We start from the raw sequence: 12,703 nt of genomic DNA, 5'->3' as shown, positions 1-12,703 counted from the left end.
GAGGTGACTGACCAACAGGTACATTCTGGATCTGGCTAACGTGCTAAAATGCCAATGGTGGATCCTCAAGGTCCTCAAAGGTGTGTGAGGATGTTCTCCTAAATTGTACCTGCAGAGCCTCATTATACTGCTCAAATTGTTAAAACGGGTTACTTGTTGCGTGGAGTGGTTACATCGTGCTTTGAGAATAAACCAACAAAGAAGTTGAACCTGGAGCAGATTGAGGAGGACTTTACGATGCATAAAGCTCACAAATTGCGGTGAGTAGTCTACAACAACACACTGTGTGTGTGTGTGTGTGTGTGTGTGTGTGTGTGTGTGTGTGTGTGTGTGTGTGTGTGTGTGTGTGTGTGTGTGTGCGAGCGAGCGATTATTTTCATTGTCGATTAATCTGTCCATTAGTTGTTTGGTCTATAAAATGTCTATAAAACTCCCAAGATGACTGTCAAATGTCTTGTTTTGTCCACAAATCAAAGATATTTAGTTTACTGTCAGAGAGGAGTAAAGAAACTAGGAAACATTACATTTAAGAACTTTTTTTTTAAATAATAAATTACTCAAACCGATTAATTGATTATTAAAATAGTTGGCGATTAATTTAATAGATGACAACTAATCCATTTCTCAATTAATCTTTGTGTGTGGGTGGTGTGCACTAAGACCCAGACTGTGCAGCTCTCTGTTTTTGCTCAAATGGCTGTGTTTATAGAGTCAATATTGTCTGCCTTGGTGATGCTCTATTCTGTTCTTGATTTTAAGTGAATGTAGCTTGTTGCACCCGCCGTGGTGTCCTCTTTTTATTTATTGTTGGGTCATTTTTGTTTAATAAAATAATTAGTCATATGCTCAGGGTGCTGTAGTGTGTGTGTGTGTGTATACGTTGGCATATTAATGCACTTCTAAGGATACACTTTTGCATCCTAAATGCATCTATCATACACTCACCTAAAGGATTATTATACACCTGTAAGATTTCAAATTAATGCAATTATCTAATCAACCAATCACATGGCAGCTGTTTCAATGCATTTAGGGGTGTCGTCCAGGTCTAGAAAATCTCCTGAACTCCAAACTGAATGTCAGAATGGGAACGAAAGGTGATCTAAGCAACTTTGAGCGTGGCATGGTTGTTGATGCCAGACGGGCTGGTTTGAATATTTCACAATCTGCTCAGTTACTGGGATTTTCACACACAACCATTTTTAGGGTTTACAAAGAATGGTCTGAAAAAGGAAAAACATCCAGTATGCTGCAGTCCTGTGGGCGAAAATGCCTTGTTGATACTATAGAGGTCAGAGGAGAATGGGCCAACTGATTCCAGCTGATAGAAGATCAACTTTGACTCAAATAACCACTCATTACTACTGAGGTATGCAGTAAAGCATTTGTGAAGCCACAACATGCACAACCTTGAGGCGGATGGGCTACACCAGCAGAAGACCCCACCGGGTACCACTCATCTCCACTAAAAATAGGAAAATGAGGCTACAATTTGCACAAGCTCACCAAAATTGGACAGTTGAAGACTGTAAAAATGTTGCCTGGTCTGATGAGTCTCGATTTCTGTTGAGACATTCAGATGGTAGAGTCAGAATTTGCCGTAAACAGAATGGATCCGTCATACCTTGTTACCACTGGGCAGGCTGGTGGTGTAATGTTTTCTTGGCACACTTTAGGCCCCTTGGTACCAATTGGGCATTGTTTAAATGCCACAGCCTACCTGAGCATTGTTTCTGACGATGTCCATCCTTTTATGACCACCGTGTACCCATCCCATGATGGCTACTTCCAGCAGGATAATGCACCATGTCACAAAGCTCGAATCATTTCAAATTGGTTTCTTGAACATGACAATGAGTTCACTGTACTAAAATGGCCCCCACAGTCACCAGATCTCAACCCAATAGAACATCTTTGGGATGTGGTGGAACGGGAGCTTCGTGCCCTGGATGTGCATCCCACAAATCTCCATCAACTGCAAGATGCTATCCTATCAATATGGGCCAACATTTCCAAAGAATGCTTGCAGCACCTTGTTGAATCAATGCCACGAAGAATTAAGGCAGTTCTGAAGGCGAAAGGGGGTCAAACACGGTATTAGTAGGGTGTTCCTAATACTCCTTTAGGTGAGTATATATCATATATCATCATTATCATCATCATATTAAGAGTGCATTTGAACTGACCTACTTTTAAAAAAATTAAATTTATACATGTTTACATACAAGTATTTGTCCCATCCCTGCTGTATATAAATAAGTTAAAACCTTGATCAGTTACAGCAGTATAATGCTCTTGAATGCAGCAGGACTTTTACTTCTAATGTAGTATTTTTAAATTGTCATATTGGTACTTTTATTTAAGTAAAGGATCTGAGTACTTCTTCCACCACTGATGTATACAGACATTATTGCATGTCTGTTCATCCTGGTAGAGGGACTCTTGTTCTGTTGCTCTTCCTGAGGTTTGTCCCTTAATTTTCTCGTTACTGGGCGTTTCGCAGGGAGTTTTTCCTGATTCAAATCAAGAGTCTTCAGATAGACTTGTTTACAATAACATCACCATGGCAGCTTAACTGTGTGCCAAAGGTCAAAAGAAAACAAAGTGTGTATCACACCTGTGAGCTTGCTGTGACACGACGACTTAAAACATGTAGCATTCTAAGTTATTATCCTGATCCCATTTTTTCAATAACAAATCAATAAATACAGGATTGTGTGTACCTCTCTTGGCCACATGGGGGTAGCATTGTTCCGTGCAAACAGCATTGACTCCTCTAATTAAGGAGAAGGCCCAGAAGGATTTAAGTGAGGGGCACAAGAGAAAAAAACATCGGCCTAATCAAAGCCCATTGTAGATGTAATGTGTGTTCTCAGTGCCATGTGATTTTTTTTTCTTTTCTTTTTTTTCTTTTGTCATTTTAATCAACTTTGAAAATGAATATGGCAGAAACCTGCAGATCCAAGGTGCTGGCTTGAATACATGACTTCATTAAACTTCTCATTGGCATCAATAGAGATAAAGTTGCCTCTGAGCTGCTCTGTTATGAGATCATCCTGACTTTAGGCCAGTACTCAGAGAGCAGCTCCCATTTGACTGATTCTCTGATGATCTCATTGTTCTCTAGTTAGCTAATGACTGATCCTTGGCATAGATTGGTTGTTAAAGTTTCTGTCATGACTTTTTCCTGGTACTACAGGTTAATTTGCACATGGATCTGTGGAAATACTATCCATTAATGCAAAATCCAGCTGTGAGGATGGCATAAAAATACCACTCTTATCTAACTCCCTTCATTCATGCTTAGTTTTACAACAGCTGCCAGTCATCCACCATGAATCAAATGCTACTTTTATTATTTTAACACTTTAGTTCTGAAGAGAAGTAGGATGAGAAAAATGCAAAGAAACAAACGAAGAGATTTCTGTTTGCTTGTATCCAGAAGGCACAAGGCTGACATCATACCCAAGCAACACTGCCCCTTTTAGTCATTTGTTGTGTCAACACTATTTATACAGTATGCCACACTGCAGAGTTTCCTTCTTTTTATGATCTTTATTAATGTGGAATATGTAGACAGGAAGGTCACAGAAGGAGGAGGACGAGCAGGGTGTGACCTTGTTGGGGAAACTCCTGACTGCCTGCCCACCCACATGCAGAGATGGATGTTTGAATAAGGCCCCTTGTATGCATATGACATTTCAGAGCTGCTTGGAAGAACTTACTGTACATGCAAACGGTCAGGTCAATTGGTTCTTACTTACTAAAGGCTTTTGCTTGCTTGTTGTCATTTCTTTCTTTCAATGACTTTTCGGCATTGAAACTCAACAAGTGTGTCTCTTAAAGGGATGATAGAATGATTTTATGGGGTATTTCACACTGTTCCTTAAGGTCTCCTAATAGGGTATGTAACATTGGTTTGGCTGAATATTGCTCAAATGCTATTTTATGGGTCCTTGACTACCCTGTGAATATAGCTCTATTTGGAACAAGAGCTTTTCTTCCAAATATGATATGCTCATGAATATTTAGATGAGCTGCGCGCTGATTGGTTTGAGCGAACCACATACACATCCATTGTAGACTAGACAGCAGGTCTCATATTTCCGACACTGCAAAGTTATACATTGTTTGTCTACTATTTCGTTATTAAATTCACTTCTGAGACTTTTTTATGCGAGAAATCAACTATATAAAGCTCAAATATGGGCCGTTTTTAAGAAAATTAATGGCTAATTGCAAATTTGGTAAGACGTGTCGGACTTTAGGAGCTCCACGCAGTCTGACGAGAAAGCGGCAAACTCCATACCCAGTGAAAGTCACCGTTTCTCGGTTACTGGACGACCGGGGCTCGGGGCTCCGCGGAGCTCCGGAGCTGGCTGGCTGCCAGCTGCCGGCATAACTTTCGTATATTTACAGTTTGAATTTCATCACGTCACTTATAAAACAGCTACCCCAAGGTCTTATAAAGCTAACTATGGTGTCCAATTTCAATTTAATGCATTTTTGTGAACATTAGGGGTTTCGTTTCAGAGGTCTAAGAGGAGGCTAGCTAGCTCTCATTGATAGAGCTCCATCCAGCCGCAGGCTTTATCAATGAGACTCGTGGACAAGAGGCGTTTATTTCCACGATCGTTTGTTTAAATAACTCAACACACATATCCATTATAAGATTAACTGGAACCTGTGGTAAGAGATTGTGGGCGTAACAAGCTCGCTGACCGTGCTCTCACTCACACACAGCGGCCATTTAGCAGGAAGAGGGGAGCTGCAGGCCCTGGAGCTCTGTCAGGGCAGCGGCGTTTGGTAGTCCATTAACCCAAAAAACGGTGACTTTGCGCGGGTATGGAGTACCGTGGGCTGCCAGCCGTGACGGAGCTCCATCTACCTCCCAGCAAGCTGGGGTCTGTGAAGGAAGGCGGGTGGCGAGGCAGCAACACAGGCAGCGCCGACCGCTGAACTCCCGACACACAGTCGGACAAAATTTACAATTAGCCATCAATGTTCGTAAAACGGCCCATATTTGACCTCTACATAGTTGATTTCTCGCATAAAAAAATCTCAGAAGTAAATTTAATAATTAAATAGCAGACCTCTGGAGATCTGCATGACCTAGCTAGATTCAGAAGACTAAGCTGACCTCAGGTCAGTGGTGTAGCCTATGCAAATGTTGGGGCGTGACAAAGACTAGGAGTTGAGATCATGACGTCAACTTCCAGCTTTGTTGAGATTCGCCCGTTTTCAGCGGCAGTTTCAAAATGTGAGATTTGCAGAGGAAAGGGGTATCAATGGGATTTTGAGCTTCTATGTATGTCCTATTTAGCCACCGAACTGTCGTTATTCAACTATGACAAGGTAAAATCGGTTTTGCATTCTATCGCCCCTTTAATGACGATAAAGTCAGGTCTAGATGGTAAACCGTTTTTTCCCCTTGCTAGCATTTGTTTAATTGATTTAGTTGATGTTAGGTTACATGGGGATGTCTTGTAGAGATAGCCTGGTTGACACCAGACCCTTCTCAGTTGTAACTGAGAGTGGGTCTGGGCAAGGTTCATTCACAGCTCATTTCCAAAGGGGCGTCACCAACGGACACCGCTCAAATGCCTCTGGGCGCATTTGATAGTCCTTCAACCAATCAGACCAACGATCTGGGTGATGTAGCAGCGACAGCAGAATCAACGGGTTGCTGCACTTTGGTAGTCGTCATGTTGAATGTAAAAAAAACTGACTTGCAGAGCAAATCTCAAATTTGCCGGAAGTTCGTCAGGGTTTTCCCAGGCTATTGTAGAGAGGCAATAGGACTTCATTCACTCAGTTTTCCCCGTCTTTTGCTCTGTGTGACAGGTAGGAGTAGATGACACAGACAAAATGCACAGTATATGCAATTTTATATGATGATATTGACATACATTGTGATATATTCTCTAGAAATTCAATTTAGGAACTATTATAGTAAAATAACCACTTGAAAATTAAAGAGCTGATATACCTGCAAAGTGACATCATGACTTCTAAAACAAAGTGGCGTGTTATCTGTATGCATTTTGAGCTATCCGCGTGTATGTATACGTCGTATACAGCGGACGGGTTGCAGACTGATCTCAATAAGTGGTGTATGTATGACACAAAATTCATATGCCATTTTGGCGTGTTATAAAGACTCAGACTGATCTCAATAAGTGGTGTATGTATGACACGCCAGTTTTTATGCCATTTTGGCATGTTATCAAGATACATAATCGCTTTTCAGACGGTTGGGTTTAGGAAAACAATAACGGGGTTGGGTTTAGTAAAAAAAGAAAGCGACGGTTGGGTTTAACGTGACACGCGGGACACGATCCCCGGTCTCCTAGGTGAAAGTCCTGTGTTTGACCCATCCACCACCCCAACCAACCTCCATATGCAGATTTTTGGGCTTTCATACTACTCGCTACGGCGTAAATTGACACGTAATCGCAAGGTAATGTAAGTCAATGGAGGCCAAACGGCGTTGATAAACATGCTAAAAAGCGGTTATGCGTTACACGCCAAAATGGCATACGAATTGGCGTGTCATACATACGCCACTTATTGAGATCAGTCTAATATCTGAAAGGTCACTCATCATGCCGATGCAAAAAAAATCCAATATTGCCATAAAGAAGTAGTACTCATTGAAATGGCCGAAAAAAGGAGATTTGGATTGTGTGCTATATAAATAAACTTGACTTAACATAAACGTAGGAATTTTTGGGGAATACACTACAATATCAGCTTTCCTGCCTATAGTGAGAAGATGGATACCACTGGGATGTTTCTGTGTTAAGCATGGAGCTAAACCCAGGAGACAATTAGCCTAGCTTAGCATAAAGACTGGAAAGGGGGAAACTGTTCTGTCAAGAATTAAAACTGCCAACCATCCCCTCTAAAGATCAAGGATTAACACGGTTGTTTAATCTGTACACATACAGACATGTGAAAATGATGTGGTTTTAGAGGGAGTGTAACTATAGTTCTTCATGAACATAGTTTATCCGTCTACCCAACAACTCTATGCAGCGTCTCTACTGGTTGCCTGGCAACCTCACAGACTGGTAATTTAAAACCACAAATGGTTGTTTTTACATTTCTGTTTGTGTATAGAAACGTGTTAATTAGTGATATTTAGGGGAGCTGGTAGGTGTATTTTTTTTAACTGCAAACAGAGCCTTTATGCTACGCTAAGCTACTCACCTCCAGGCTCACGTTTCATACTTAACGCTCAGTTGTATAAATCTTGTCATTTAACTCTAACGCAAGAAATCGAGTGGGCGTATTTCCCAAAATGTCAAATTATTCTTTTAAATGATAGCTAACTCTATAAATTATATGGCATTCCACAATACCATCCAACAGTATATATCATCACATCGCCCTCATCTGTGCTATGTGAAAGATTACCAGCATTACCACAGCATGGGTGATGGTGTACCTCACTCTCATGGCACGCAGCCCGTAAGCACAAAACCTGAATACTGTTCTGTGACGATGTGGCAGGATAGTTTATTCTGCAATGCTGTTGCATGTTGGTAAAGACAAGTACGTCATTGCCCTGAGTGTGGCTGATCCTATCTGCCTGCTGGCACTTCATAGATATTATCAACTATCCACACCATGATCTGTCCTGCACCCACAAACCCAAAGCTAAAATCACAGCTAAAATTACAAACACTATATTTAGTTTGTTTAGAGAGGTGGGAGGAAAACAGCATTGTGAAACCAGTTGTATGCTGTTTATGTCAAATGAGGTTTAGGGACTAGATTAAAGGCCTTCTCACAACTAGTTAGAAACTAGAATTAAACCATCAGTTTGCCAAAAACACCGCTAGTTACTGTAGGAGTGCAGATAGCCATCAGACCCATGAAGCATGATCTATCTGGTGGGATAAACGTGGAGGGGGGAGGCTGAAGTGACTACAGCATGATGCAGTGCCTCCTGTTTGTGTTGCCTGTTCAAACAGCAACAGAGATTGATGGTGCTGGCTGTGTACAACACAGTAGTAACGAGGGAGCTGTGTGCACCCGAGCACAGGAAAAAAGAGGAATGGATTAAAAAACCTAATAGCATTTTATAGAGATGAGAAAAACAGAAGCATGAGGTCTAGCTGACAAGGAGGTTGTCGAAACAACTGCGAAGGAAATATACATGAAAGAGAGGGAGATGAAAGTATTCCTAGGGCTGAAAGTGAAACACAAGTAAGTGCAGTGAAGACTGTGTCATACACAGATGGCCACTCTGTGTATTTTGTAGAGGCTGCTGAACAAGCACCTCATCCATGCACATTGTGGAGAAATATAACTCACTCACAGATGGACTGCAGAGAAGGGAGGTGCTGCTAAGAAGTCAAACTGTAAACTGATTCTTGATATTCCACAGTGGCTTGGCGCCAGAGGAGCTGTGCTTGGTACCGGTGTTTTCTTCTTCCATGCTCTGCAGAGAAGATAAAGCTTTCTCTCAGTTTCTTAGTTCAGTCACGTTTGTTTGTGTGTGTGTGTGTGTGTGTGTGTGTGTGTGTGTGTGTGTGTGTGTGTGTGTGTGTGTGTGTGTGTCATTGTGTCTCTGTGTCTCTGTGTGTGGCCTCCTCCAGTTGTTAGATAATGAATGTTTAAAATACCAAACACAGAAGATTTATGTTTGGTTTTCTATTCTGAACATAGAAAAACACACACAGATGTCTGTTGGGTGTTCTTGGTATTTGTTAATGATTGGAGCATGCAGAAGATTCCAGGTAGGGCAGAAAATGAAAAGAAAATCTACTAGTGGTGAACACAAAGAAACCATATCTCCTGTGCTGGTTGTTATATCACATCTCAGTCTCATAAAGATGATTTAGATTTTATGCGGACTGCCCTCGTCAAAACTACTTTGACATTAAATCTTTTTTTTTCAGCAGGATTCAAACAATGTCATTAAACATCCCTCCTCTATAATTATCTTACATTTTAAATAATGTGATGTCATTGTGAGTTCTGTGTGGTTTACCATGATTACAGCACAAAACCTTTGGGTGCCACACTAGCATTTGCCTTCAATTCTGTCACACATTTAGGGCGTCGCGGTGTGTGTTGTGGCTGTGTTGATTAGCTACTGCAGTTGGGAACTAATTTCTTCCAGTGGTCCCAGAGGCTTAAGTGTTGTTTTCATTTTATTTTTCATGGGAAAAATGGCTCAGCCGGTAAAAATGGAAAAATCACTTAATTTTTCCTCCACTGCCGAGCTACTGTTTTGGCTTTTAGAGCGCACTCCTCCGCCTACGCAGCTGTTCAGAGACTGGATCTCCGTTAAATGGTTTATGTTTATGGGCATGGGGAGGTAAAGGTGCCACCAAATTCTGTCAGTGACACATTGTAATGACCAACCGTACTGTAGGAACATTTTTCTACTGCACAGACACTTTGACAAGCGAGATATTCATGCAATCGTTTGCAGAAAAAAAGTACCTTGATTTACCTTTTTAAATGTTTCTTCTGAAAGCAGGACAGGCTTGAACCGTAGCTTCGGGAGGAGGTTTCTCTGGCCGCCTCGGGTTTCAAAGCTGGCAGGCTGATCAGAGCGCAGAAGGTTTGTGAGCCTTGGCAGTAACGCACAGCACCAGGCTTTGAGGGCCCAGATTAACCTGCACAGTAGTTAAATAAACACACATCCATGCGTGGCTGCATGAATGGACGTTTCATCACCGCTTGCTACATTTCCGTGATCGTACTGGTCTCGCACCCTACTGCACTCCATGATGCAATTAAAAATAACAGTCAAAACACTAAAACATATGTGGAATATTGACTGGCAGAGAAGTGTAGGTATAGTTGGCATTGCAGTGAAAACTCTCTCAATGACCTCCTTCACTTGGAGCTTTTTCCATGACTTTTTCTCTCAAGATTTGGTTTAGATGTTTGTTAGTTGTTAGCTGCTTCCTGTGTTCACTGATCAAGCCATGCATTGTGCACTTTGGTCCCAGTAAAATTACCTCAAGACCAAATTGGCTTGACCTCAGTGTGAGTCTGTGGCAGAGTGGGGGCTGACTTTCAGACAACTGCAGGACGGGAGCTTAGTGGGGTGTGAGGTAAACCCCCATTGCGGCGGGTCACGTTAAAACAGCAGAGGCTGGATGGAGGGGGAGGGGGGGGGGGGGGGGCAGGGCTTGTGTTTGTACACAGGGAACCCCGGGCTGCTCAGTAAAAAGAGCTTTATTATTTAGGCCTCTGCCAAGCAGAGATCAGGGTGGAAAATACACAGGATCCCCGGCGCCAAGTCCCTTGCTCTCGGAAAATCTGCCCCAGAAGCGTCCAAGCGAAGGGCCTGGATTTAATCACCCACTGCGGCATTTGTCCTCAGTCTGAAGAAAGAAAGCTACAATCAATCTACATCAATGTGACTCTCAATCCCTCCACCAGCAATCATATTAAAAAGACACGTTTTTTATTATGTGAGTAACTCTCAATTTTATTCTGGACACAATTTCAGAAACAGCTGTTAATAGAAACTGTCAAACTATTACTTGCACTGGCAAAAAAGTTGTACCTCTTTAACTTCATGTCCATTGATAATATACACATTCATGCACTGTGTCAAAATGACATAATATTTACTGTACTGTATATGAATATTGTGTTAGCAAAAGAGAAAATCAATCTTGTCATTTTTTACTTTTTTCTTTTGAATGGGAAATACAGCAGCAAGTTTTCAGCTTGTTTTAAACCAGGGTCTGAATCCAGTTAGTCTCGCTTTGCCAGACCCTCCTCCAAAGCGCGCTGGAGGAGAGTTTGGCTACTCCACATAGCATTCAGGGATGGGAGGAAAAAGTGCTCTGGTTTATTGGCATTTCTTTAAACCAATCACAATTGTCTTGGGCGGTGCTAAGCACCGGAGAAAAGCTGCGGTGCCGCTGCAAAATAGGCTCAGGTTTTGGTAACATGCGTACGTTTAAAGGTTGTTTTAGTCATGTATTATGCGCTCCCATCCCTGCTATCTTTTTCCTCTCTGTTTATCTCAGGTGTTCCTGATTCCTGATTGTCAGTGTGGCCCCGCCCCTGTATATAAGTAAGGCTGGGAGACAGGGATCTGAGACTGAAGCAGCTCTGATCACCGTTGACTTCTGTTGTCTTCTTTTGTGTTTTATTGCTTTGAGGATGGAGGTCTGGTAGTCTAGTTTTTGTGGCTTTGTTTCTGTTAGTTAGTCACTACTCTTTAGTTTAGGGGGGGGAAGTTCTGGGTCCGACAACCCTTGATGGGTTGGCTCAGGCTTCTTCCCTTCGTTTGTTGTTTTTGGCCAGACCTTCAGACTCCCATAGTTTTGGTTTAATTAATAATAGTTAAGTTGTGAAGAAACTTTAATTTACCTTTACTAATCCTCGGGTTTGGTGTTCTTCGAGATGTTGACGGTCACATTTAAGTTGTGTTTGTTTGCTGTGGCTGTAACACATGCAACAGAAACTCAGATTGGACTGATAGTCTAGCTAGCTGTGTGGATTTACCCTGCAGAGATCTGAGAAAAGGTTAACCATAGTCCTCATATATTGACCGGAGTTTAAAATGCCAACACAAAGGAAGCCCAAGGCAACGGATATCCGGCCTAAATGGCGGATTTTCCAGCGGCAACGGAGCAATCCCAGAAGTGGAACGTCAAGAATATAGACTAGAATCCAGTGAACCAGAAGGACATGAAATGTTGAAAATGTCCTATATGGATCGAAGCTCTCAGTCACAGTGGATCTGTCACTGTTCCCATTTGCTTTTAGACAAATCCAATTGGAAAGCATTCACTCAGGAATCATCAGTGCACAGAGTTCTTGGGGCATTTCATATTATAAAGTTCAATACAACTAACAACTAAGTACTAATGTACAGTAATAAAATAGTCAATAGATGGATGAATGGAATCAAGCCATATCTGTTTGGGTTAAGGGATTGTTTGCAGATGAAAAGTTGCATACCATCAGACAGACAGTGCTTTAGTTTTTCATCTGACAGGCGCTTTGACAATGTATACCACTAGTCTTATCCACGAACACCTCAGGAGTCAAACAATAAACATGAAAAAGTGCAGAAAATAATATAATAAAATGTCAAGTGTAGAGTCGATACAGTTTGGGTTATTTTTACAACCGATAACCTCTACGTGGTTCAACAACTACTCCATTAGACTCGGGGTTCCATGCTTTATGACATTATCATATAGATACTTACATTTTTTGAGTAGAAAAACTTGGGGACAAATTTGAGGCCCGAGGACATTCTTAGACTGTCGATGCCCACAGGCAAAAGTCCTATCTGCTTTATATCATCCACCTTCAGTCTTCTGCCTAAAAAAGACAATGTTGCCTGCCTCCCTGACTACAAACCGCAGACGATGACCTCAGTCCTAATGAAGACCAGCCAGTGCCTGGTTTTGTCCTTTGCCAAATGTGTCACACACCCATCATAACTTGATTCCTTTCACTTTGCCTGCACGAATCAAAATAGATCTGAACCACACCTGGGACCTGGAACACTTGCATTCACCTGGATACTTTGCTAGGATGATGGTTATTGCTCTGTGTTCACTGCTAACATTCCCAGTTAAATGCTTGTATGGCAGAGCTGCATCTAGGAAAGGTGGCATCTAGTTGCAAATGGTCTAATCTATCTTTCTCCGTGTTTAGTAGCTGAAGTTGCAAAAGAAATACCTAAGCATCACCCGGACAGGCC

General features: G+C 41.8%; 1 long non-coding RNA gene across 1 annotated transcript in view; it reads left to right on the top strand.

The window, feature by feature from the left end:
• The first annotated feature begins 99 nt into the window (after nt 1-99).
• The window catches only part of LOC116066113, a 24,341-nt gene continuing 11,737 nt past the window's right edge, over nt 100-12,703 (top strand). The window contains exon 1 of the long non-coding RNA XR_004895963.1: nt 100-260. This is a non-coding gene — a long non-coding RNA (uncharacterized LOC116066113). The remainder of the gene's footprint in view (nt 261-12,703) is intronic.

Source organism: Sander lucioperca, chromosome 19 (genome assembly GCF_008315115.2).
Source record: "Sander lucioperca isolate FBNREF2018 chromosome 19, SLUC_FBN_1.2, whole genome shotgun sequence".
Taxonomy (NCBI): domain Eukaryota; kingdom Metazoa; phylum Chordata; class Actinopteri; order Perciformes; family Percidae; genus Sander; species Sander lucioperca.
This window is presented reverse-complemented; position numbering and strand designations above follow the sequence as displayed.